Raw genomic sequence first — 24,457 nt, 5'->3', positions numbered from 1 at the left:
AGGAAAACAGGAGAAAGTCCGTTTTTAATGTTGGTAGCTGTCCGATAACGTTCAGCAAATCATTTAGAAATTGGATCTCTGAGGACAAGACTTTCCAAACGTAGTACTCAAGGGTAGATAATTGTCTTTTTACCCTTTTCTTTTTAGTTAAGAGGAAACGGTTTCAGGTTCCTTGCAGACAGGTAGGCAGTCCGGGAAAGAGAAGTTTGCTGCTTTCTGATTGCTCTGTCTTCCTTCCACTTCAAGTATAGACATGAGACACTACTCAAGAGCAGTCTCTAATTGATCTGAGAATTGGGCCGAGGCAGGGACACACACATAGACACACAGACATACATGCACACACATACACACACATGCACACACGCACACACACACACAGACATATGTGGACACAGAGACATACATGCATACATACACATACACGGACACAGACACACACAGAGAAAGAGACAGGTAGACAGACACAGACAGACACACAGAAACACAAACACATGCACACATACTGCTCTTTGGATGTGTATGCCCTTTTAACAGTAAGAGGCGCGCATGCTCCTGACTCAGTACTGAAGCAAACTCAGTTTTGGCATCTTCTGATTTTGCTATAGGCTCCGAAAGTCACAAAAATATTAAAATATTTATTCAGTGGAAGAAAACGAAACCAAATGGACACGGGGAGGTAAGAACAGCAGGATATTGCGAGACCTCTTGAGTCCTCCCTGTGCTCCTGTACCGGCCTGTGAGTGTTGATGGTTCTGGCCGGGCGTTGGAGTCACCTGCAAAAGCAGTTCTTCCCCGTATGCCTCTAGAAAGGTACATTCTCTACAGTGCCTTAAGTAAGTGCCCGGTGAGTAACAGCAGGACATTCTGATGGCTAACCTCACACTTTTTACTGTTATTTTAACGTCGTTTTAACTTAGGATGTGTCGAAGACTTCAGTTGCGTGTGGATCCTGTCTCCGCTCCACTGCATCTCTTCACTGTCCCTTGCATGGATCGCCACTGGTTTCAGTCATCAGACAGAAACTTCCCAGTCCCTACTTTCTGTTACGCAAGCTGCTTTTCCGGGCGCAGGCACAGGAACCTAGGATTGGATTTTAAATAACTTCAATAGGCTGGTGGAACCAATTTCAGACTACATTCCCTCAAACCGAAAGCTGAAATAACCCCTTTTCCCTTACATAATCTTGCATTCCAACAAAGAGAACCGTAACTGACACACCTCCTGTGCCCTTGGCAGTCAGCCCAAAGTTCCTTTCCTTTGCTTCTACGGTCTGGCCTCTCTGCACATCGGGCAGGGAACCTTGACTTACTTCACCTCTGCTTCCAATTTCCAGTCTCTCATTTGTTCCCACTAAAGTAATCCTAAAGCCAAGATGGCTCTCATTATCCACTTTCAAATTGTAGTGAATTTTAAGTGAATAAAACAGGCCTAACTCCACTCCTAAGTAGGCCAGTTACATCATTTGCGGCGCCCTGTGAGGTAGCAAAGCGGATCTCCCTGACCCACAATGATCCCACAACATGCCCCACACCTGACATCACTACCACAGAGCCCTCAGTGCCTGGGTCTTCGGTAGGCAGGAGCCCTCTCAGAGCTAAACAGTGAACCTGCCAACCCTGTTAGGGAGAAGCCAGCACCTTACCGCTTGGGAGCAGGACTCAGTCGTGATCTGGTTGCGAAGGAGAGGCTGGGCAGTGGGGAGAGCAGGAAGGTGAGACGCAGAGTAATGCCACTCTTTCAGGAAGTGGGAGGTGCCAAGCCTCCTGCATGTACCCTACAGGCTCAGCGGACTTCATTAACCAAGCCAATGTCAATTATAAGACAACTAAAAATTTAAGGCAGTAAGTGTGAAGTTTGAGGGTGGGATGACTATAATCTGTTTTCATCCCCTCAGATCTACTTCTGACTCTTTGATTTCAATGTCTCCATTGATAGCCTCTCCCTCAGATTTTTCGATGATCCCCATTCTGTCCCAGGAGGCATTCCCGTTTGACTGTGCGCTTGGCTTTGCCACCCATTCCCAGCATGTGCCAGCATCCTAGATTCTAAAGTTCAGATTGCTAACCTTGCTCTTGACTGAATACTTCGTGGATTTGTTCCAAGTTTTCCCCTATGTATTACACTTGTATTCTAAGTTGGGGCCAGAAAAAAATGCTTTAGAAATTATTTTGCTAAGCCTTTCTCTCACAGAGGACCCCGAGGGACCCCATGTTCAGTAAATAGTTGCCCGATTCTGTAGTGGTCCATATTTCAAGCCCCCAAACAGCTGACAGAGTTAGGCAGAAGAGCAAAGCAGTAAGAAGACTGAGTTTCACCCACAGAACCCTTGTAAGTAAAATGCCAGGCCTGGTAGCTTGCATATAATCCCACTGGTGTGGAGGCAGACAAGAGGATTCTTGGAGTTTGCTGGCTGCCTAGCCTACCCTATTATGTAAGCTCCGAGCCAATCAAAAAGCAAGGCAGACTGTGCCCCTGGGAGCAACATTAGAGGTCGGTATTTGGCCACCACACACACACAGACACGTGCACTCATATGAACACACATAATTCATCATTACATTTTTTATTCTTCTCCCTTGGTTTGGAAACAGAGAATAACACTGTAGCCCAGTATGAACTGGCCTGGAAATCCTGGGAATGCTTTAGTCCCAGTCTCCCCTGTGAACCAGAATGCCCATCTCCACAGTATATGTTAAGTTCATTGTATTTATTTTGTTAAAATGCTTTTCAAATTTACCATAAAGAACGAAAACTTCCATCCTTCATGGCTGAATTTAAATGTTTTAAACATGACAGTTCAGCTGACTTCCTCCTTCAGCTGCTGAGTACAAAGGTTACTCATGATCTTCCTGGTTATACAGTCCCTCAACATGCCCTAGTACAATCTGAAACTCCAACTATGGAGAGAAAAAATACATATCTACCTGCTACCTGCCTTAAAATCAAAACCAAGGCCTGACACAGAAGGTGGGTGTAGGTATCACTGTTCAATGCCGGAAACAGCGATTGCAGGCATCCATGTTTGTGGCTACATAGACCTCCTGGGTAGAGCCCTTACTGTAGTCAGTTGTGAAGGAGTCCTTCCCTTCCCTCCAGTCTTACTGTGAGGTTTTTCTTTTGGTTCAAGCATTTAAATTTGAGCTAGATTGGAATAGAATTATGACTTCTGACAAATATTGTTTGGAAAGAATGTCTGCTGTTATTTCCTGTTCAAGTGCATGTAAGGAGTAAATTTATGTTTCAAAACAGGGCAAAGACACCCCTAGGTTTTGCAAACAAGACAATTTAAATATTTTAAACACCTATTTGCAATTTGCTATTTCTTCATTCTTCCTATTAGCCTGGATACATGAATAATGTTTGCCAAGAAGAAAACATCCCTAGGTAAATTATGTGTCTATGTGTGTGTGTGTGTGTATATATATATATATATGTATATGTATATATATATGTGTGTGTGTGTGTGTGTGCTTACATATCTAGGTATATATATTTAAATATGTGCATATATAAAAATCACATCTGAATTTTAATGTGTTTTTCACAGGGTGATGTAGAAGTTTTGCTTCAGAGGCAACTGGGATGCTTATTAAATACACTCATCTACAAATCAGAACCTTTTGGTAGATCCAGGGAGTGTGTATTTTGAAATAAATTGCCCTTCCCCATGCACAGACTCCTAGCAGTGGAAGGCACACAATCATTTTGTGCACAGGGGTGGGTGCTGGATGTGGCTGGACCACGTTTTCTTTGGGCAGCAATTGTAGTCTCCTAGCATAGCGCTAATGCACCTGTGAGTGCTGCAGAGAGGGGTTTGCATGGCTTCGCTCCCTGACTCTGCTCATGTATGGTAGAATTAGAAGCTAAACAAAATGTCATAAATTCCTGTTCTTCTTTACTGAAAATGTTTGAGTATCAAACCACTGTGCTCTGTTGCAGGCCTGACATCTGGGGACTTAACAGTGAATATGATAAGAGATAGTCACTCTCCAATATTTGTCCAGAGAGACAATCACAGATTCCTCTTACTCCAGTGAGTCATGGCACATGTCAGTCAAAAGTCAACAGTCTAACTGTTTGTATGTGTCAGTCTTGCTACTGTGAGAAAAAGCCAACAGTCTTTCAACCAGTATATTAAACAAGTTTTGTAAATAGATGTGGTTTTATGGTTTGGGTTTGTTTGTTTGTTTTGGTACAGAACAAAAGAAGGTGCTGTAAGATGTGGGTGGAATGAGTCTGGATGAGCTGGCCCTACCCACCCAGTCTTAGGTAGTTGAACAGGGAGTGAGGAGGGAGCTTCATTGACTACCAACAACTTTCTCTCAGCTGCTTTCCAAACTCTTCCTGCTGTGTTAACTTCAAAAGTCACAACATCCCACCCTTTTTTTCCTGGTCTCGTGTGCAGCAGTCCAGTTTAGTGAGATATTAATTAGTGTTCCTTCCCTGGGCTTTTCTCGACTGTGTGGAGAGAAGATGGCATTGGTTTCTCTGTGGAAGGGCATGGAGCAGATACCTGCGGACATACCAAACCCTGCTGCATCCCAGCAACCCACAGAAGTTGACGGGATGATGCTGGGCTGTTCGAGGTAGAGTGGAGAAGGGGAAGTCGGCTGTGCCTGGAAGAAGAAGGGGAGGCACTGCAGAGCCTGGGTCCACTTGACTCCTGAGAGAACTGAGCTCAGAAGGGTAGCCAACCATTGAGCTATGACCCAATGCCTGAATCCACTTTTGCTCACAAGGCAACAGTTAGTGACTTCTTCCTTGGACAAGGAACTTGTCGGTGGGGAGAAAGACAGAAAGGACCTCCTCAGAAGGCTTGGATGGTACAAGCTTTGGACCTTTATACAAAATGAGGTCGGGGACCCAGAAAGTGACAGAGACCCATCAACAGGGAGAATGAGAAGACACTGAATAAAAATTCAGACCTGCTAAACAAATAACCGCCTTTTCCGGCAGTCATAATTTAAATTGTTTCTACCTGTGTTTCGAAGCAATTATTTCCCCATTAGACACACCAATGTCATCAATTTTGCATCAGTAAGTCACAGAGTGTTTGACAATTAATCTTCAGCTGCGAGGAATGCGGCTTTAATTTCTGAAGTAAAAAGTTACATTTACGGAACAAGGCTTAGTAATATGAGCATCCTGGAGTAAGTGAGACATTCTTATTTGAATCTTAATTTTAATCACACTGAATGTGATCACAAGGCACTGCAGCAGACAGAAGGAGGGACAAACTGGAGATAGCTTAGAGGGGATTGTGACCTTCCTGAAATGAGGGTGACGAAGAAGGTTTCTGTAGCCTGGGCTAGTGATACATACCTGCAAGTAAGTTTCCGGCCAGGGAGACGCACAGGAAGCCGGGTTGGACAGATGGCTCAGTGGTTAAGAGCACTTCCAAGCAAACAACCGAGCTTAGTTTCCAGAGCTACTCACACCTGTAACTCTATCTCCAAGGGAACCAGAGCTACTCACACCTGTAACTCTATCTCCAAGGGAACCAGAGCTACTCACACCTGTAACTCTATCTCCAAGGGAACCAACTCCCACCTTCCTCTTTTGACCTCTGTGGGCACATATTCACACTTGCATTCCCTTACATAACACACACTAAAAATAACGACAACAAAAATAATTTTTTTTTAATCCTAAAGAAAGCAAGCAAATGAAAAGCGATCCCAGGATGTGTAGCCAGCTTATATAAATAAGGGAGCGCTGGGCTCCTCCCATCCTGGAGGGACAGAAGCTCAGAGTTTTACGCTCTTCTCACTCTGCTTTAGTGTCCTTGAAAGGAGCTAAAGATCATCAGAAAAGAGAACTCTGCTAAGTGTTTCTGGAAGCTTTAAGCCTAACATCATCTCTGTCTCCACCCTGTCTTTGTGTGTTTCACCGTCTCACTGACACGTTTGGCTTCTATCTGGGGCTGGAGAGCAAAGAGGAGTCACTTATAAGCTCATCATCAGATGTATCTCCAGTCACCTACTGACTGTACAGCTTTCTGATGGGATGGACCAGGTTCCAGCACACTGTGAAGTCTCTGTAATCTATTTTGCCTGTACATTTTGTTTCTGTGCCAGAATTTTCAGCAATACTCTCAGTAGTTCTTAATACACCATACAGAGAAACTTTCCACTTTGGTCTAGTTTTTTTTTGTTTTGTTTTGTTTTCATTTAAAATTTAAACTAAGCTTGTTATATTTTTGCTCAAAGCTCTGTTGTAACTGAGATTGGATTTGCAACATGTCTTGTATCATTTGATTTCTGCTTGGATTTTCCTTTGTTGAACATGATATCAAAATACAAATCATATTTCTACCTTTCCTTTCTATCAATACGCTCCATTGGCTTATTACTTATTAACAATAAGTAATGTTGTTACTTATTGACAATATCTCCTCTCTACCACGAATACCAGCAAGAGAGATTCCTTTCCTCTCTTAAAGGGAGGGTTATCTTAGCTGGTCTCTCCTGACTATTCATTTAAGGATACAACTTTTATCATGTGATAGGATTTCTGGCCTTCCCTGCCTCCCTGAGATTTGGTTTGTTACTTTTATTTGGAATTTCTACCGCTTCAGCAATCGTTAGTATTATATCATCGCAAAGCTTTTCTCCCACTATTTTTAGCAACCTAGTGTGTGTTCAGTATTAAAACAGTAAGGTAGGCTAAGGGCTAGCACTTTTATTTAATTTCCAGGAACAGATCCTGATGGTAGGAACACTGTGCCTGAATGCTTGCCAGGATCCGCTTTTGCGGTGAGACCCTGGTGTGAGGTTCTACCTCCATGCACCGACTCTGTGTGTTCCCAGCACAAACACTGACATTCTTCATTTTATCAGAAATATCTAGATTTAAAATTTCACTGGTATGGAGGTAATATGGCTGGTTTTAAATTTGCCTCAAGTTGGTATCAACTGTATAACTGCCTTGGTGGCCTTAACTTGTGTGGAAACCCACTTGAAATGTAGGTGGTACCTTTTTGTAGTGTTCCACGCACGTAAAAAGGATGTTATTCTGCTCCCAACGAGAGCCCTGACTTAAATAGTCAATAACCTAATACTTTTGCTAAATTGCCAACTCTTTTTGTGATTTATTGGTTTATCTTTTTGCATCCTCTGTTTTTCTTGTTTATAACCTTTTCATTGTTTTCTCTTATGACCAGAAATTGTGTGTGTGTGAGATTGTGAGATATTGTATTTTTGTTTTCTTCTTCCTGTTTCTTTCAGTTTTTTTTCTTCTTGCCTGTCTTCAAGTTCTTAAATCTTAAGTTCATGTATTTTCTAACTTATTTTGTTTATGCAGATTACTTAGATGATACAAGCTGTAATCCCAGCTGTGCATGTTTAGATATTTATTATACTTAATCAGTAAGTTTAAATATTCAATATTTCCTTTAAACTTTGTCCTTAACGTAGTCACCTACAAGTAATTAAATCACCTATTAGGTCCAGATACCTGGATTTTCACATTATTTTTTTCCTTTTACACTTGATTTTCAGTTTTACTAAACCTAGAGTATGAGTCGTTGGTGCTTAAGTATATTATTCAAAATGAAGTTGTAAAATAACAAAATTATAACTCAGTGATCCTTTCTGCATTTGTTAGGTGCAATTCTTCCTCAAACAAGAAACATCTCTCATTAACTTTTTTTTTTTTTTTGAATTGGTAAAAGAAATTCAGGATGAGTCTTTTCATCATCTTTACACAGTCAGTTTTCAGAACTGTGGTGGCCAATGTGCTAGGTTTCAAACACTAGCACTCTCTGTCTTTCACTTATTGATCATGAATCATTTCCTGTGCAACTAGTTGCTTGATTAGATATCATTAACGGCTGTACGATGTTCCATAATGTTAATATTTTATAAAGTTACTAATCATGATGTTTTTACACTTCAAGACATTATTGGTTGGGAGCACAAGCACTAAAAGACATGTTTAATTTAGCACCCTTTGACAGATCCTGAAAATGGTTTTGTTTTCTTGCTTCTTAACTAGAGGTTGACAGCAGGCAAATAACAATTAAAATCGGTAGAGATGTTCATTAAAGGTTGAAATAGTTATTATATCTGTGCTGCCTAGGTTTCATTTTGTTTTGTGTCAAGTTGACTTAGGTTAGGTTCATCTGGACAGAGACAATTCCTCCATCAGATTGGTCTATGGGGCTTTTCTGTTCTTTTTCTTTTCTTTCTTTCTTTCTTTCTTTTTTTAACATGGGAGGGCACAGCCCACTACAAGGTGTATCACTCATGGGCAGGTGGTTCCTCAGAGACATAAGAAAGGCAGCTGAACAGAGTCCTGAGAGCAAGCCAGTAAGCAGTTTTACTCCATGGTTTCTGCTTCAGTTCCTGCCTCTAGGTTCCTGTCTTTAACTCCCTCAGGGAGGGAGTGTGACTCTAGAGTTGTAAGCTCAAATAAACTCTTATGTCCCAAGTAGTTTTTGCTTAGTGTTTTGTTGTAGTGACAGAGAAACCAACGACAGCATCATCTAAGTAGAATTACTGCAGCTTTTTTTTAAAACATTGAATTATTCTATCGCTTTTCAATATGTTTTTACTATTCATAAGACTTACTAAGAAAGTGCCATGCTTCTGTGTTCTATTTAGCTTGGCTAGCAAATGTTTCCATGTGGGACTATGATTTTCATGGAATGGATGGAGAAAGTGAAGCACCAAGAATACAAAAATTCCATTTTTTAATCCACCAAATATCTCAAGTTATTTTTTAAAACTCAAAGCTTAAGTATTGATGTCTTCATTTTTATGCCCCAACAACTGTGGTTGGAATTTTTAACTGAAATTAAATGAAAAATATTTGAAGCTTCATTGGTCTCGCCTAATGATACATCTTGATACATACTGGTTTATGTTGTCTGTCGTGAAAACAAAATTAATCAATAATTGTTTTCTTAATGTGTAATTAATGCAAAATGTTTTTTTTCCAAATATTCATTGCTTCTGTCCATGAGAATATCCAATAATTTAAAAACATGTTTCCTAAAAATTATGTCGTATATGTTGGATTCTAAGCAAAAAGGCAGGGCCAGTGGAAGATGAATAAATATATTAATAAATGGATAGATAGTGTGCTGGCAAGTTCTATGTCAAACTTGACACAGGCTATAGTCATCTGAGAGGTGGGAACCTGGTTTGAGAAAATGCCTTTGTAAGACTGCACTGCAGGCAAGTCTGTAGAGCATTTTCTTAAGTAGTGATTGAAAAGAAAGAGCTGACAGGCCTCACCCGGCCGGATCAGCGCCAGGGTAGCGGGAGCGCAGGGTTGCCTGACACCCGCCAGCTACCCACGACCCCCGCCGCAGGATTTTGGGACTGCTGGTGAGTGGAACACAGCTTCTGCTCCAATCCAATTGCGCGGGACCTGAGACTGCATTAGTTAGGGAAGCAGAAACCGGCCTGAGTAGGGCCACAGGCCTCACCCGGCCGGATCAGCGCCAGGGTAGCGGGAGCGCAGGGTTGCCTGACACCCGCCAGCTACCCACGACCCCCGCCGCAGGATTTTGGGACTGCTGGCGAGTGGAACACAGCTTCTGCTCCAGTCCAATCACGCGGGACCTGAGACTGCTCTGGTTGGGGAGAGAGAAATCCGGCCTACATAGGGCCACAACCCTCTTCCGGTCAGAAAAGCACCGGGGCAGCTGGGACGCAGGGTCTGCTGACACTCGCCAGCTACCCACAACACCCGCCACAGGATCTTAAGACTTCTGGTGAGTGGAGCACAGCTTCTGCTCCAACCCAATTGCGCGGGACCTGAGACTGCATTAGTTAGGGAAGCAGAAACCGGCCTGAGTAGGGCCACAGGCCTCATCCGGCTGGATCAGCGCCAGGGTAGCGGGAGCGCAGGGTTGCCTGACACCCGCCAGCTACCCAAGACCCCCGCCGCAGGATTTTGGGACTGCTGGTGAGTGGAACACAGCTTCTGCTCCAATCCAATTGCGCGGGACCTGATACTGCATTAGTTAGGGAAGCAGAAACCGGCCTGAGTAGGGCCACAGGCCTCACCCAGCCGGATCAGCGCCAGGGTAGCGGGAGCGCAGGGTTGCCTGACACCCGCCAGCTACCCACGACCCCCGCCGCAGGATTTTGGGACTGCTGGTGAGTGGAACACAGCTTCTGCTCCAGTCCAATCACGCGGGACCTGAGACTGCTCTGGTTGGGGAGAGAGAAATCCGGCCTACATAGGGCCACAACCCTCTTCCGGTCAGAAAAGCACCTGGGCAGCTGGGGCGCAGGGTCTGCTGACACTCACCAGCTACCCACAACACCCACCACAGGATCTTAAGACTTCTGGAGAGTGGAACACAGCTTCTGCTCCAATCTTTAAATAGTGACAACGATAACAACTAACCCCAGAGATTACCAGATGGCGAAAGGTAAACGTAATAATCTTACTAACAGGAACCAAGACCACTCACCATCATCAGAACCCAGCACCCCCACTTCGCCCAGTCCAGGGCACCCCAACACACCGGAAAAGCTAGACACGGATTTAAAAGCATATCTCCTGATGATGATAGAGGACTTCAAGAAGGACTTTAATAACACACTTAAAGAAATGCAGGAGAACACTGATAAAAAGGCAGAAGACAATAAAGAGGAAGCACAAAAATCCCTTAAAGAATTGCAGGAGAACACTGCTAAAGAGTTACAAATCCTTAAAGAAAAACATGATAACATAATCAAACAGGTAGAAGTCCTTACAGAAAAACAGGAAAACACATCCAAACAGATGATGGAAATGAACAAAACCATACTAGACCTAAAAAGGGAAGTAGACACAATAAAGAAAACCCAAAATGAGGCAACACTGGAGATAGAAACCCTAGGAAAGAAATCTGGAACCATAGATACCAGCATCAGCAACAGAATACAAGAGATGGAAGAGAGAATCTCAGGTGCAGAAGATTCCATAGAGAACATTGGCACAACAATCAAGGAAAATGTAAAATGCAAAAAGATCCTAACTCAAAACATCCAAGAAATACAGGACATAATGAGAAGACCAAACCTACGGATAATAGGAGTGGATGAGAATGAAGATTTTCAACTCAAAGGACCAGCAAACATCTTCAACAAAATTATAGAAGAAAACTTCCCAAATCTAAAGAAAGAGATGCCCATGAACATACAAGAAGCCTACAGAACTCCAAATAGACTGGACCAGAAAAGAAATACCTCCCGACACATAATAATCAGAGCAACAAATGCTCTAAATAAAGATAGAATACTAAAAGCAGTAAGAGAAAAAGGCCAAGTAACATATAAAGGCAAGCCTATCAGAATTACACCAGACTTTTCACCAGAGACTATGAAAGCCAGAAGATCCTGGACGGATGTTATACAGACACTAAAAGAACACAAATTCCAGCCCAGGCTACTATACCCAGCCAAACTCTCAATTAACATAGATGGAGAAACCAAAGTATTCCACGACAAAACCAAATTCACACATTATCTCTCCACGAATCCAGCCCTTCAAAGGATAATAACAGAAAAAAACCAATACAAGGACAGGAACCACGCCCTAGAAACAACAAGAAAGTAATCCCTCAACAAACCTAAAAGAAGACAGCCACAAGAACAAAATGCCAACTTTAACATCAAAAATAACAGGAAACAACAATTACTTTTCCTTAATATCTCTTAATATCAATGGACTCAACTCCCCGATAAAAAGACATAGACTAACAAACTGGCTACACAAACAAGACCCAACATTTTGCTGCTTACAGGAAACTCATCTCAGAGAAAAGGATAGACACTACCTCAGAATGAAAGGCTGGAAAACAATTTTCCAAGCAAATGGCATGAAGAAACAAGCTGGAGTAGCCATTCTAATATCTGATAAGATTGACTTCCAACCCAAAGTCATTAAAAAAGACAGGGAGGGACACTTCATACTCATCAAAGGTAAAATCCTCCAAGAGGAACTATCAATCCTGAATATCTATGCTCCAAATACAAAGGCAGCCACATTCATTAAAGAAACTTTAGTAAAGCTCAAAGCACACATTGCACCTCATACAATAATAGTGGGAGACTTCAACACACCACTTTCACCAATGGACAGATCATGGAAACAGAAACTAAACAGGGACACAGTGAAACTAACAGAAATTATGAATCAAATGGATCTGGCAGATATCTACAGAACATTCTATCCTAAAACAAAAGGATATACCTTCTTCTCAGCACCTCATGGTACCTTCTCCAAAATTGACCACATAATTGGTCACAAAACAGGCCTCAACAGATATAAAAATATTGAAATTGTCCCATGCATCCTATCAGATCACCATGGACTAAGGCTGATCTTCAATAACAAAATAAATAATAGAAAGCCAACCTTCACGTGGAAACTGAACAACACTCTTCTCAATGATACCTTGGTCAAGGAAGGAATAAAGAAAGAAATTAAGGACTTTTTAGAGTTCAATGAAAATGAAGCCACAACATACCCAAACTTATGGGACGCAATGAAAGCATTTCTAAGAGGAAAACTCATAGCTCTGAGTGCCTCCAAAAGGAAACTAGAGAGAGCACACATTAGCAGCTTGACAACACACCTAAAAGCACTAGAACAAAAGGAAGCAAATTCACCCAAGAGGAGTAGACGGCAGGAAATAATCAAACTCAGGGGTGAAATCAACCAAGTGGAAACAAGAAAAACTATTCAAAGAATCAACCAATCAAGGAGCTGGTTCTTTGAGAAAATCAACAAGATAGATAAACCCTTAGCCAGACTCACTAGAGGGCACAGGGAAAGCATCCTAATTAACAAAATCAGAAATGAAAAAGGAGACATAACAACAGATCCTGAAGACATCCAAAACACCATCAGATCCTTCTACCAAAGGCTATACTCAACAAAACTGGAGAACCTGGATGAAATGGACAAGTTCCTAGACAGATACCAGGTACCAAAGCTGAATCAAGATCAGGTTAATGATCTAAACAGCCCTATATCCCCCAAAGAAATAGAAGCAGTCATTAATAGTCTCCCAACTAAAAAAAGCCCAGGACCAGATGGGTTTAGTGCAGAGTTCTATCAGACCTTCAAAGAAGATCTAATCCCAGTTCTTCACAAACTATTCCACAAAATAGAAACAGAAGGTACTCTACCCAACTCATTCTATGAAGCCACAATTACTCTGATACCTAAACCACAAAAAGACCCAACAAAGATAGAAAACTTCAGACCAATATCCCTTATGAATATTGATGCAAAAATCCTCAATAAAGTTCTTGCTAACCGAATCCAAGAACACATCAAAACAATCATCCATCCTGACCAAGTAGGTTTCATCCCAGGGATGCAGGGATGGTTCAATATACGGAAATCCATCAACGTAATCCAGTATATAAACAAACTCAAAGACAAAAACCACATGGTCATCTCCTTAGATGCGGAAAAAGCATTTGACAAGATCCAACACCCATTCATGATAAAAGTCTTGGAAAGATCAGGAATTCAAGGCCCATACCTAAACATGATAAAAGCAATCTACAGCAAACCAGTAGCCAACATCAAAGTAAATGGTGAGAAGCTTGAAGCAATCCCTCTAAAATCAGGGACTAGACAAGGCTGTCCACTTTCTCCATACCTATTCAACATTGTACTTGAAGTCCTAGCCAGAGCAATTCGACAACAAAAGGAGATCAAAGGGATACAAATTGGAAAAGATGAAGTCAAAATATCACTTTTTGCAGATGATATGATAGTATATATAAGTGACCCTAAAAATTCCACCAGAGAACTCCTAAGCCTGATAAACAGCTTCGGTGAAGTAGCTGGATATAAAATTAACTCAAACAAATCAATGGCCTTTCTCTACACAAAGAATAAACAGGCTGAGAAAGAAATTAGGGAAACAACACCCTTCTCAATAGTCACAAATAATATAAAATATCTTGGCGTGACTCTAACTAAGGAAGTGAAAGATCTGTATAATAAAAACTTCAAGTCTCTGAAGAAAGAAATTCTAGAAGATCTCAGAAGATGGAAAGATCTCCCATGCTCATGGATTGGCAGGATCAACATTGTAAAAATGGCTATCTTGCCAAAAGCAATCTACAGATTCAATGCAATCCCCATCAAAATTCCAAATCAATTCTTCAACGAATTAGAAAGTGCAATCTGCAAATTCATCTGGAATAACAAAAAACCTAGGATAGCAAAAACTCTCCTCAAGGATAAAAGAACCTCTGGTGGAATCACCATGCCGGACCTAAAGCTCTACTACAGAGCAATTGTGATAAAAACTGCATGGTACTGGTATAGTGACAGACAAATAGACCAATGGAATAGAATTGAAGACCCAGAAATGAATCCACACACCTATGGTCACTTGATCTTCGACAAGGGAGCTAAAAACATCCAGTGGAAGAAAGACAGCATTTTCAACAAATGGTGCTGGCACAACTGGTTGTTAACATGTAGAAGAATGCGAATCGATCCATTCCTATCTCCTTGTACTAAGGTCAAGTCTAAGTGGATCAAGGAACTTCACATAAAACCAGAGACACTGAAACTTATAGAGGAGAAAGTGGGGAAAAGCCTTGAAGATATGGGCACAGGGGAAAAATTCCTGAATAGAACAGTAATGGCTTGTGCTGTAAGATCAAGAATTGACAAGTGGGACCTCATGAAACTACAAAGCTTCTGCAAGGCTAAAGACACCATCAATAAGACAAAAAAACCACCAACAGATTGGGAAAGGATCTTCACCTATCCTAAATCAGATAAGGGACTAATATCCAATATATATAAAGAACTCAAGAAGGTGGACTCCAGAAAGTCAAATAACCCCATTAAAAAATGGGGCTCAGAACTGAACAAAGAATTCTCACCTGAGGAATACCGAATGGCAGAGAAGCACCTGAAAAAATGTTCAACATCCTTAATCATCAGGGAAATGCAAATCAAAACAACCCTGAGATTCCACCTCACACCAGTCAGAATGGCTAAGATCAAAAATTCAGGTGACAGCAGATGCTGGCGAGGATGTGGAGAAAGTGGAACACTCCTCCATTGTTGGTGGGATTGCAAGCTTGTACAACCACTCTGGAAATCAGTCTGGCGGTTCCTCAGAAAATTGGACATAGTACTACCGGAGGATCCAGCAATACCTCTCCTGGGCATATATCCAGAAGATGTCCCAACCGGTAAAAAGGACACATGCTCCACTATGTTCATAGCAGCCCTATTTATAATAGCCAGAAGCTGGAAAGAACCCAGATGTCCCTCAACAGAGGAATGGATACAGAAATTATGGTACATTTACACAATGGAGTACTACTCAGCTATTAAAAAGAATGAATTTATGAAATTCCTAGCCAAATGGATGGACCTGGAGGGCATCATCTTGAGTGAAGTAACACAATCACAAAAGATCTCACACAATATGTATTCATTGATAAGTGGATATTAGCCCAAAACTTAGGATACCCAAGATATAAGATACAATTTGCTAAACGCATGAAACTCAAGAAGAATGAAGACCAAAGTGTGGACATTGTGCACCTTCTTAGAATTGGGAACAAAACACCCAGGGAAGGAGTTACAGAGACAAAGTTCGTAGCTGTGATGAAAGGATGGACCATTTAGAGACTGCTGTATCCAGGGATCCGTCCCATAATCAGCTTCTGAACGCTGGCACCATTGCATACACTAGTAAGATCTTGCTGAAAGGACCCAAATATAGCTGTCTCTTGTGAGACGATGCCGGGGCCTAGCAAACACAGGAGTGGATGTTCACAGTCAGCTATTGGATGTATCACAGGGCTCCCAATGGAGAAGCTAGAGAAAGTACCCAAGGAGCTAAAGGGATCTGCAACCCTATTGTTGGAACAACATGATGTACTGACCAGAACCCTGGAGCTCTTGTCTCTAGCTGCATATGTATCGAAAGATGGCCTAGTCGGCCATCAATGGAAAGAGAGGCCCATTGGACTTGCAAACTTTATATGCCCCAATATAGGGGAATGCCAGGGCCAAAAGAATGGGAATGGGTGGGTAGGGAAGTGGGGGGCGCTATGGGGGACTTTTGGGATAGTATTGGAAATGTAATTGAGGAAAATATGTAATAAAAATATAAAAAAAAAAAAAAAAAAAAAAGATAAAAAAAAAAAAAAAAAAAAGAAAATGTGATTTAAAAACTAATAAAAAAAAAAAAAAAAAAAAAAAAAAAAAGAAAAGAAAGAGCTGATTCCACTGTGGTGGGGTCATCCCTGCGCTGGTTAGTCTTGAGTTTCACAAGAAGCAGAGTAAGCTCTGAGGAGAAAGCCAGGAAGCAGCACTCCTCCCTGGCCTTTGCATCAGCTTTTGTCTCTAAGTTCCTGACCTGTTTGAACTCCTGCCCTGACATTCTTTGATGATGAACAGAGATATAGAAGTGTAAATCAAATCAACCATTTCATCCCCGAGGCACCTTTGCTCGTGGGATTTTATGACAGCGATCGATAGTCACCCTAACTAGGATAGAACTTGGTACCTAGCGTATTGCTGTGATAGACCTGAGCATGCTGTTTTGGGAGGTATTGTTAAACGGATTTTGGAACCAAAGTTCTAGAAAAGCCATTTAGTGTTCACAGCTTGATGTGCTGTTCTGTGGGAGCTTGGAAGATAAGCCTTTCAAGGGAAATGCAGATGAAGGAGGCCTCACTCGTGAAGTCCCAGAGGAAAGTTTGAGAGTCACTCAGAGACTCTATGGGGCCACTGCATAGTTTAAGGTAAAAAAATCCGTAGTTCTGGTCAGCTAGGGCTGAAAACTCAGCTCTGATTACAAGAGACCAGAACCACCAAATTCAATGTCTACTTTACTGAGACAATTGATACTGTTTAGCTGGAGCCAAGAAATTGTCAGGGATTAGGAAGAGATTAGTGTGGCTGGAGAGATGGCTCAGTGGTTAAGAGCATGGACTGCTCTTCCAGAGGTCCTGAGTTCAATTCCCAGCAACTACATGGTGGCCCAGAACCATCTGTAATGGGATCTGATGCCCTCATGCTAGTGTGTATGAAGACAGAGTACTCTTATATACATTAGCTAAATAAACAAATAAAAAGAAATGAATAGATTAGCTTCTGTTGAGATGAAATCTTATGGGAAGTATTTCCTCAGGGCCAGCCAGCACATCTAGATGTCTGTCTGTCTGTCCGTCTCTATCTATCTAGACAGATAATACATGATGGATGTATTAGCATGTAAAGAGATCAAAACATAGTTGAGTAGATGAATGGATAGGGAGGTAGATCGATTAATACATAGGTGTTAAATAGATGAATGTGTGCATGATGTACAGATGTGTGCATGATCTACAGATGTATGTGTGTGCATGCTTGCATGTGTAGGTAGGTACAGAGAAAGGTGCACAGGCAGGTAGATAGATGGACTTAGATCTGTGCTAATGAACTGGCTTACATGATTGTGAGATCTGTCTTAGAAACTCTGAAACCCATGAGTCAGGCATGAAAGGGATGCCACATGCTAGTTACAGCCCTAGAAGCTGGAGCACACAGCCTTCAGCCTCTACAAGGCTTACTTGATAAAGTCAGATGCAGCCAAGAAGCTCCCTCGTCAACCTTCCCCCATGTCAACTGGATTCTGATCATATTGCCTTAGTCCCATCGCTGAAGGACCTGGGTCAGTGCTTAATGAGACAAGTGGAACACTAAGCTTAATCAAGACGACACTTGAGGAGTTCACCATACGTGGAAACAAAAGACACTGAATTGATTTAAAGTCTCACTTTTAGTGCTGTTTAAGAGATGTCTGACAGTCTTGTCTGCTGTCTTTTCATCTGATAGACTTGGCAGAGATGGACAGGCCAGCTTCCTTATTCATCGTTACTTCTTAGCTTGTTGGGTTTGCCTGGAGTGCACAGAGGGACATATACAAATTTTTTATACCCTTATTGCCTTTGTTATTGACTTTTATGGTTCTGTAAGCTCTTAGCCACTATTTGCATTAATATTAATATTTAATCCAGTTGTGCCTAATATTATCCTCAGAATGCTTTTATATAATAATAGCTTTGCATTTGCACAATACCTCTCTTTCCCATAGCTGTGAGTGCTTTGTCGACAGTGAGTCAGATTTCTCTCCTAGCTAAGCTGCTCTCCCTGCACCCCTAGAGAAATATTAACACTTTAGAGCAGGATTCCATCTGTGCCTGTAGCAGAAACAAAGTAATCAGTGTCCTTGAAGCAGAAAATACACCTCCAGACAGTCCCAGGGGGTTATTTTGTATCTTAAGGACTTCTTGGAGTCTTACATGGAATAAGTTATTCCTTACAGTTCTGAAACTCAACACTGAACACTGGAAATTTCAGTGCTGCTGTTCACTAAATAAATTGTGGCTGGAACTTTCTAGTGCACAGATGTGTGGTGTTTTCAAAGTGGCTTTTGGAAAGCCACAACTGAGGTTTGGTTAAGATAGCTGTCTTCCTATTACACACACAGGAGAATATTTCATACCCTACAAGAGAAATGCTTTCTGTTGTAAAGATGGCCATAACCTAAATACTTTCTCTTTGGCTGGAGACACCAGAACCAATGTGTACTATCTTAGACACAGAGAATACCACCACATGCCTCGAGGCAAATAGCATCACTGCATTGTCAGCCAGTCTGATAATACGGTTGCCAACACAACACCGCGTCATGAAGCCTCTTGTTGGTACTATCCCAAACAGCCCTGCGGCTTACACAATCTATTCATTTCTGACTCTCTGTTTCCTCCTCTATAAGGCCAGAGAACTGATCTGTCATTTCTCAAAGCCTTTGTGTCGAAAGGTTTTAAAAAGAAGAGATTAAAATGTGTTGAGAACAGCTGAAAACTATCTAGAGCAAAGGTAAGGGTGTGACTTTTCCCATTCCATAATTTCTATATTAGGGAGCAAAGACATAGAACGTAACTCCACACAGACTTGCAAAGCTAGTATTTGCTCTAGAAGATAGTTGGTTCTAAATGTTTTAATATTACTTACAGATTTAACACGACAGGTCTGTGGGCTGGAATGGTGGCTCAGTGGGTAAGGCACATTCCTTGTGAGCCCGAGAAACTCAGCTTGATCCCACAGAACCCATGTTTTTGTTTTTTAAAGTCAGATGTGGGCTGGGAAGATGCTCCATAGAAAAAGCACTTGGCAGGCAAGCATGAGGGTGAGAATACAGATCCCCACAAACCCTGTAAGGCTAACCGTGGTAACACACGGCTGATATCTCAGACCTACAGCAAGATGGAAGACTGAGACGGGGTTTCTAGAAGCTTGAGGGCCAGCCAGGTTTGTGTGGAGAAACAGAGATCCTGTCTCAAACACAGTAGAAAGCAAAGCTGACATTGAAGGTTGAACCCTGACCCTCACATTTGAGTATACACATGCATATTCTCTCCTCTCTCTCTTCTCTTTCTCCTCTCTCTCTTTCTCTCTCTCTCCTCTCTCTCTTTCCTCTCTCTTCTCTCTCCTCTCTCTCTTCTCTCTCTTTCTCTTTCATCTCTCTCCTCTCTCTCCTCTCTCTCTCCTCTCTCTCTCTTTCTCTCTGTCCTCTCTGTCCTCTCTCTCTCCTCTCTCTCACCTCTCTCTCCTCTCTCTCCTCTCTCTCTCCTCTCCTCTCTCTCTCCTCTCTCCCCTCTCTCTCTCCTCTCTCTCCTCTCTCTCCCCTCTCTCTCCCCTCTCTCTCCTCTCTCTCTCCTCTCTCTCTCCTCTCTCTCCCCTCTCTCTCCTCTCTCTCTCCTCTCTCCCCTCTATCTCTCCTCTCTCTTTCTCTCTCTCTCCTCTCACTCTCTCTCTCTCCTCTCTCCACTCTCTCTCCCCCTCCTCTCTCTCTGCTCTCTCTCCCCTCTCTCCCCTCTCTCCCCTCTCTCCTCTCTCTTTCTCTCTCTCCTCTCTCTCTCCTCTCTCTCCTCTCTCCTCTTTTCTCCCCCCTCCTCTCTCTCTGCTCTCTCTCCTCTCTCTCCCCTCTCTCCTCTCTCTCCCCTCTCTCCTCTCTCTTTCTCTCTCTCCTCTCTCTCTCCCCTCTCTCCTCTCTTTCTCTCTCTCTCCTCTCACTCTCTCTCCTCTCTCTCTTCTCTCTCTCCTCTCACTCTCTCTCTCCTCTCTTCACTCTCTCTCCCCCCTCCTCTCTCTCTGCTCTCTCTCCTCTCTCTCTGCTCTCTCTCCTCTCTCCTCTCTCTTTCTCTCTCTCCTCTCTCTCTTTCTCTCTCCTCTCTCTCTCCCCTCTCTCCTCTCTCTTTCTCTCTCTCTCCTCTCACTCTCTCTCCTCTCTTCTCTCTCTCCTCTCACTCTTTCTCCTCTCTCTTCTCTCTCTCCTCTCTCCACTCTCTCCACTCTCTCTGCTCTCTCTCCCCTCTCTCTCTGCTCTCTCCTCTCTCTCTCTCTCTCTCTCTCTCCTCTCTCCCCCCTCTCTCTCTCCTCTCTCCCCTTTCTCTCCCCTCTCTCTTTCCCCTCGCTCTCCCCCTCTCTCCTCTCTCTCTCTTCTCTCGTCTCTCTCCTCTCTCTCTCTCCTCTCCCCCCCCACTCTCTCTCCCTCTCTCTCTCTGTGGTAGCACATACTTGTAATTTCCGTGCCTGGGAGGCAGAGACAGGTGGAACCCTGGGCCTCACTGGCTGAATTACTCATTACTTGGAAAGTTAAGACCAGTGAGAAACTGTCTTAAAAGCAAGGTAGACAGCACCTGTGGAAGGAAGAATGTTTACACCTGACCTTAAGGTTTCAAATCTAGGTCAGAAAATTGATTACAACCCCAGGGCTAGTCTTTCTAGGTCAGTAAGTCAATTACAATCCCAGAACATCTCTTGATTCTTTGCTGTGCTGGTTCCTCTTAAATTTGGCATTTTTTTTTTTTAGACATCAAATATACAGATTATTATTCTTGAACTTAACACAAATCCTTCACATGATGAATTTGATTGAGGTCACAATATATTTAACTCCAACCTCTCTGGAAGAGCTCCATCTTACGTTGACTGGACCATTTACTATCCTGTGTTCTATGATTAACATGCTGTCTGTGCATTCAGAGACCTGGGCTGAGGACTGAGAGGAGGGTGAGTGTCCAGGGTGACTTTTTTTCTCAAAGCTGTGAGATGTGGACTGAAGTCACTGTCACACTGCACTGTATGTCCACACTATACGGGGTGGACTGCATTGGGATATAAATCTACAACTCCCTGGTCCAGGGCTCTGACTGGGCCTGCTGACTCTACCTAGACCAGTTCCCCCTGAGTTTACAAACAATTGCTTTTGCTGCTGAGTTTCAATTTCAAGTCTCTTCATTCCTAGCTGTTTTGAATCTATGCAATTAGATTTTATCCCACTATCCTGGCAGCTCACAGTTTGGCCATAGATGAGCCACTGGTGTTTATATTCTGCTCTGACAACTGAATGGATTCCATGTTCAAATGTTCAAGCCCCCTTTGTGTCTTGCTTCTCCCTCTATGCAAAGGACAAATGTATTGATTTTCATCGTTTCAATCCCTTACTTATTTACTAAACCATACAACTAGCTAGTGTCTACATGCTACACAGCAGGTTTTGCTAAATTTTGCTACATGAGTTAAGTACTAACTCTGGTTTTAAAAACTTGCAGTATTAAAGCTGTTGAATACATTTTCCATAACATAGATAGAAACACCCATTCCTAGGTACCCCTACCTCTACCCCAGTGAGTAGAAAGTTGAATTCAAAATCACTGCTCAGCAGCACACGACCTTTGAATTGTAAGTTTGGCGAGTAGACCGCTGTCTGAGCCAGCAACGGAGAACTGTCTGGGTTCCATTCCTACTGCCTGCTCTGCAGTTGGCTTGTCCCTTGTATGACATACTAGGAGTGTGCTGCAGTTAGTGCCCCTGGACAAAGCTGGAGAACCTTTAGTTTATATTGACTCCCCCCATACCCAACTCACTTCTTCTTAAACCCAGACAGGACCTCGGACCTCGCCTCCCTGGAGCTGAGCTTTTCCCAAGTGGCCTGGGTAAATCAGGTTTGAGAATTCCTGGGAACTTTCCTTCTGCCTGCTTCCCTTCACCCCTCTCCACCCTCAAACATACACAAAGCAAGAAGACATATGAGTTCTTACTCATATAGGGGCATGCACAGGAACATAGCAACGAACAATTAGGTAGGAGCTGGTAAGCCAACACATTATTCTTTAGCATTTCCGAGTTAGTAATTACTATTTTCAAAGTGCTTTTAATCTAAGTAGTGCTACATATTTTATAAAGTGAATTCATTTATGCTAATTACATTTAACCTCCCGAAATACCTGGTCAAGCGAGAAATTATAGCCCCTATTTTGTAGGTGAAAACATCTAAACTCAGTGAATTATGCGCTTACCTTTGGACTCCCAGGTGCCTGTGTGTCCATGTATGTGCATATGTATGTCCTGGTGGTGTGGTCTGTGCGTGTGCGTATATATGTGCTTGTGTGAGTGTGTGTGTGTGTGCCTACATATGCCAGATAATGTTTATATGGTAGAGTGAACAGGGTACTACGGAGAGAGTGTCCATGCTCGGGGCTCACATAGATGAGCTAAATCACAGTCTCTGGAGGTGTTACAACTTTATCTTATTTTATTTTACAGTTTTCTAGATAACTCTAATACGCAAACAGGAATGAGTTATAGGACCCAAACACCATCCCCCCCCCCCGATTTCTAGTGTGTGTTTATGGATGCCACGGTGACCATGTGACTAGGATGGACATGGAGGATGCTTGTTTGACTTGTTCTAGGAGGCAGAGGGAAGATGCTCTGGAGGCTCAGGCATGTAGCAGAGGACCCCACGGTGCAGCTGCAGCTGGGATGGATCAAGGGGCTCCTAGGAGTCCTGCATTTAGAGGCCGACTTGGAGAGGTACATACTGCTTCTTGTAGTAGGTTGTCAGTTACTGTAGGTGATAGGGTTTTCCCCTCTACTGCCGGTGAAATGAGCCAGTTTATGCCAGATGAGATGTTAAATGCAGGCTTATTGGGAAGATGCTCTCAGGCAAGTTCACTGGTCCCAAGAACCAAGCCAGGGATGTCACCATGGGGAGATGACAGTGTGGGAGGGGGAAGAGAAAGAGAGAAAGGGCGTGTGCTCAGAGAGAGAAAAAGAGAAGTAAAATTGTCTGGATTCTATAGGGAGAAGCCTCTGGGGAAAGGGTAGCCCAGCCCCTGGGCTGGAAAGTTCTGGATTGAGGCCAGGGTATGCTAGATAGGGACTGAGGTATGCTGGGAGGACCTGGAAGTCTGCTTTGTATGTAAAATATGCACCCCAGTCCCTTATCTCAGGGTCTGAAATCAAACAGTAGGGAACTTAGAATCTTTTTTTCTTTTTTCTTTTCTTTTTTTCTTCTCTCTCTCTCTCTCTCTCTCTCTCTCTCTTTAATGTATTGCATAAGGAACTTAGAATCTTTTTTTTCCTTTTCTCTCTCTCTCTCTCTCTTTTTTAATGTATTGCATAAGGAACTTAGAATCTTGGAGCATAAACTCTGCTCACCCAGTTCTGTTGGGCTAAGACAGACCAAGTGTTTCAGGGAAAGGGTCTATGAAAGGGGCAAGCTCCTAGACGGAGCTGGAATTTGGGCTTCACACGGGGGTGGGGTGGGGGTGGAGTCCCATAATATTCGGAAGGTTGCTATTCTCTTACATGCATTTACATGGAAGAGGCAGACAGAGGGTGGAAGCGAAGATTCTGTGCTGGCCTCTTGCTGTTCTGTAGCAGTACAGATGCTATGGAGATATGTCCACCTGGCTGAGTGATAGTCTTGCTGTGGGAACAGCCTTATTTACCACTCCACGAGTTTTACTGGGATGATACAGACCCGTGTAAGTGGAAAAGCACACTTAGAAATGCAGCTGGATGCATTTTTAAATGTACCTGTTTTACCACATGGAGGACGAGAAAGTTATTTACACAAGAGCTAAGCCAGGTGGTTAGAGGGCAAAAGCATTTAAAACAAACCTGGGCTTCGAGCTCTTTTGTGGTTTGATTCTAGAAAAAAGAGTCACTTTCACTGACTGGGTGGGTTAAGATGCGATAATGATAAGGTGGTTAATAAGAAAAGCCATTGTTTGTCAATGGAAGATCTGATCAGGTCGCAGGGTGAAACCTGAGGGGAATGTCTCACAAAGAAAAAGGAAAAAAAGAAAAAAAAAAAAAAAAAAAAGACAGTCCGTCCTTGGTGGGTGGCAGGCGAGGGGAATCTTAGAGAGCTGGAGGAAAGGCACCTTGTTTTCTTGTAATGATATTTGCTTCCTGCCCTCCGGTCCCTCGCAGAGAGTAGAAACCCAGAAATCAGAGGGATGAGAAAAACCTGCTAGAATAGGAAGACACACCTAGACACCAACCTCTTAAATAATGCAAGTGGCCTTGAAGCAGAGAGGATGAAGGGTGGGTGGTAAAGAGAAAAATCTTTGGCAGGTGTGAGCTCTTGGGGTGGCCCACCCAGAAGAGA

The 24,457-nt window shown here is 42.8% G+C and overlaps 1 long non-coding RNA gene across 1 annotated transcript; it reads right to left on the bottom strand.

Moving 5' to 3' along the window:
* LOC110300796 (uncharacterized) lies at nucleotides 1–24,457 on the bottom strand. Its single transcript, XR_002378631.3, has 3 exons — nucleotides 24,351–24,457; nucleotides 17,766–17,887; nucleotides 1–1,083 (listed from the first exon to the last, which is right to left on the bottom strand). It is a non-coding gene; the product is annotated as an uncharacterized LOC110300796 (long non-coding RNA).

Source organism: Mus caroli, unplaced genomic scaffold (assembly GCF_978045245.1).
Source record: "Mus caroli unplaced genomic scaffold, Mus_caroli_1 scaffold_10, whole genome shotgun sequence".
In the NCBI taxonomy this organism is placed as follows: Eukaryota; Metazoa; Chordata; class Mammalia; order Rodentia; family Muridae; genus Mus; species Mus caroli.
This window is presented reverse-complemented; position numbering and strand designations above follow the sequence as displayed.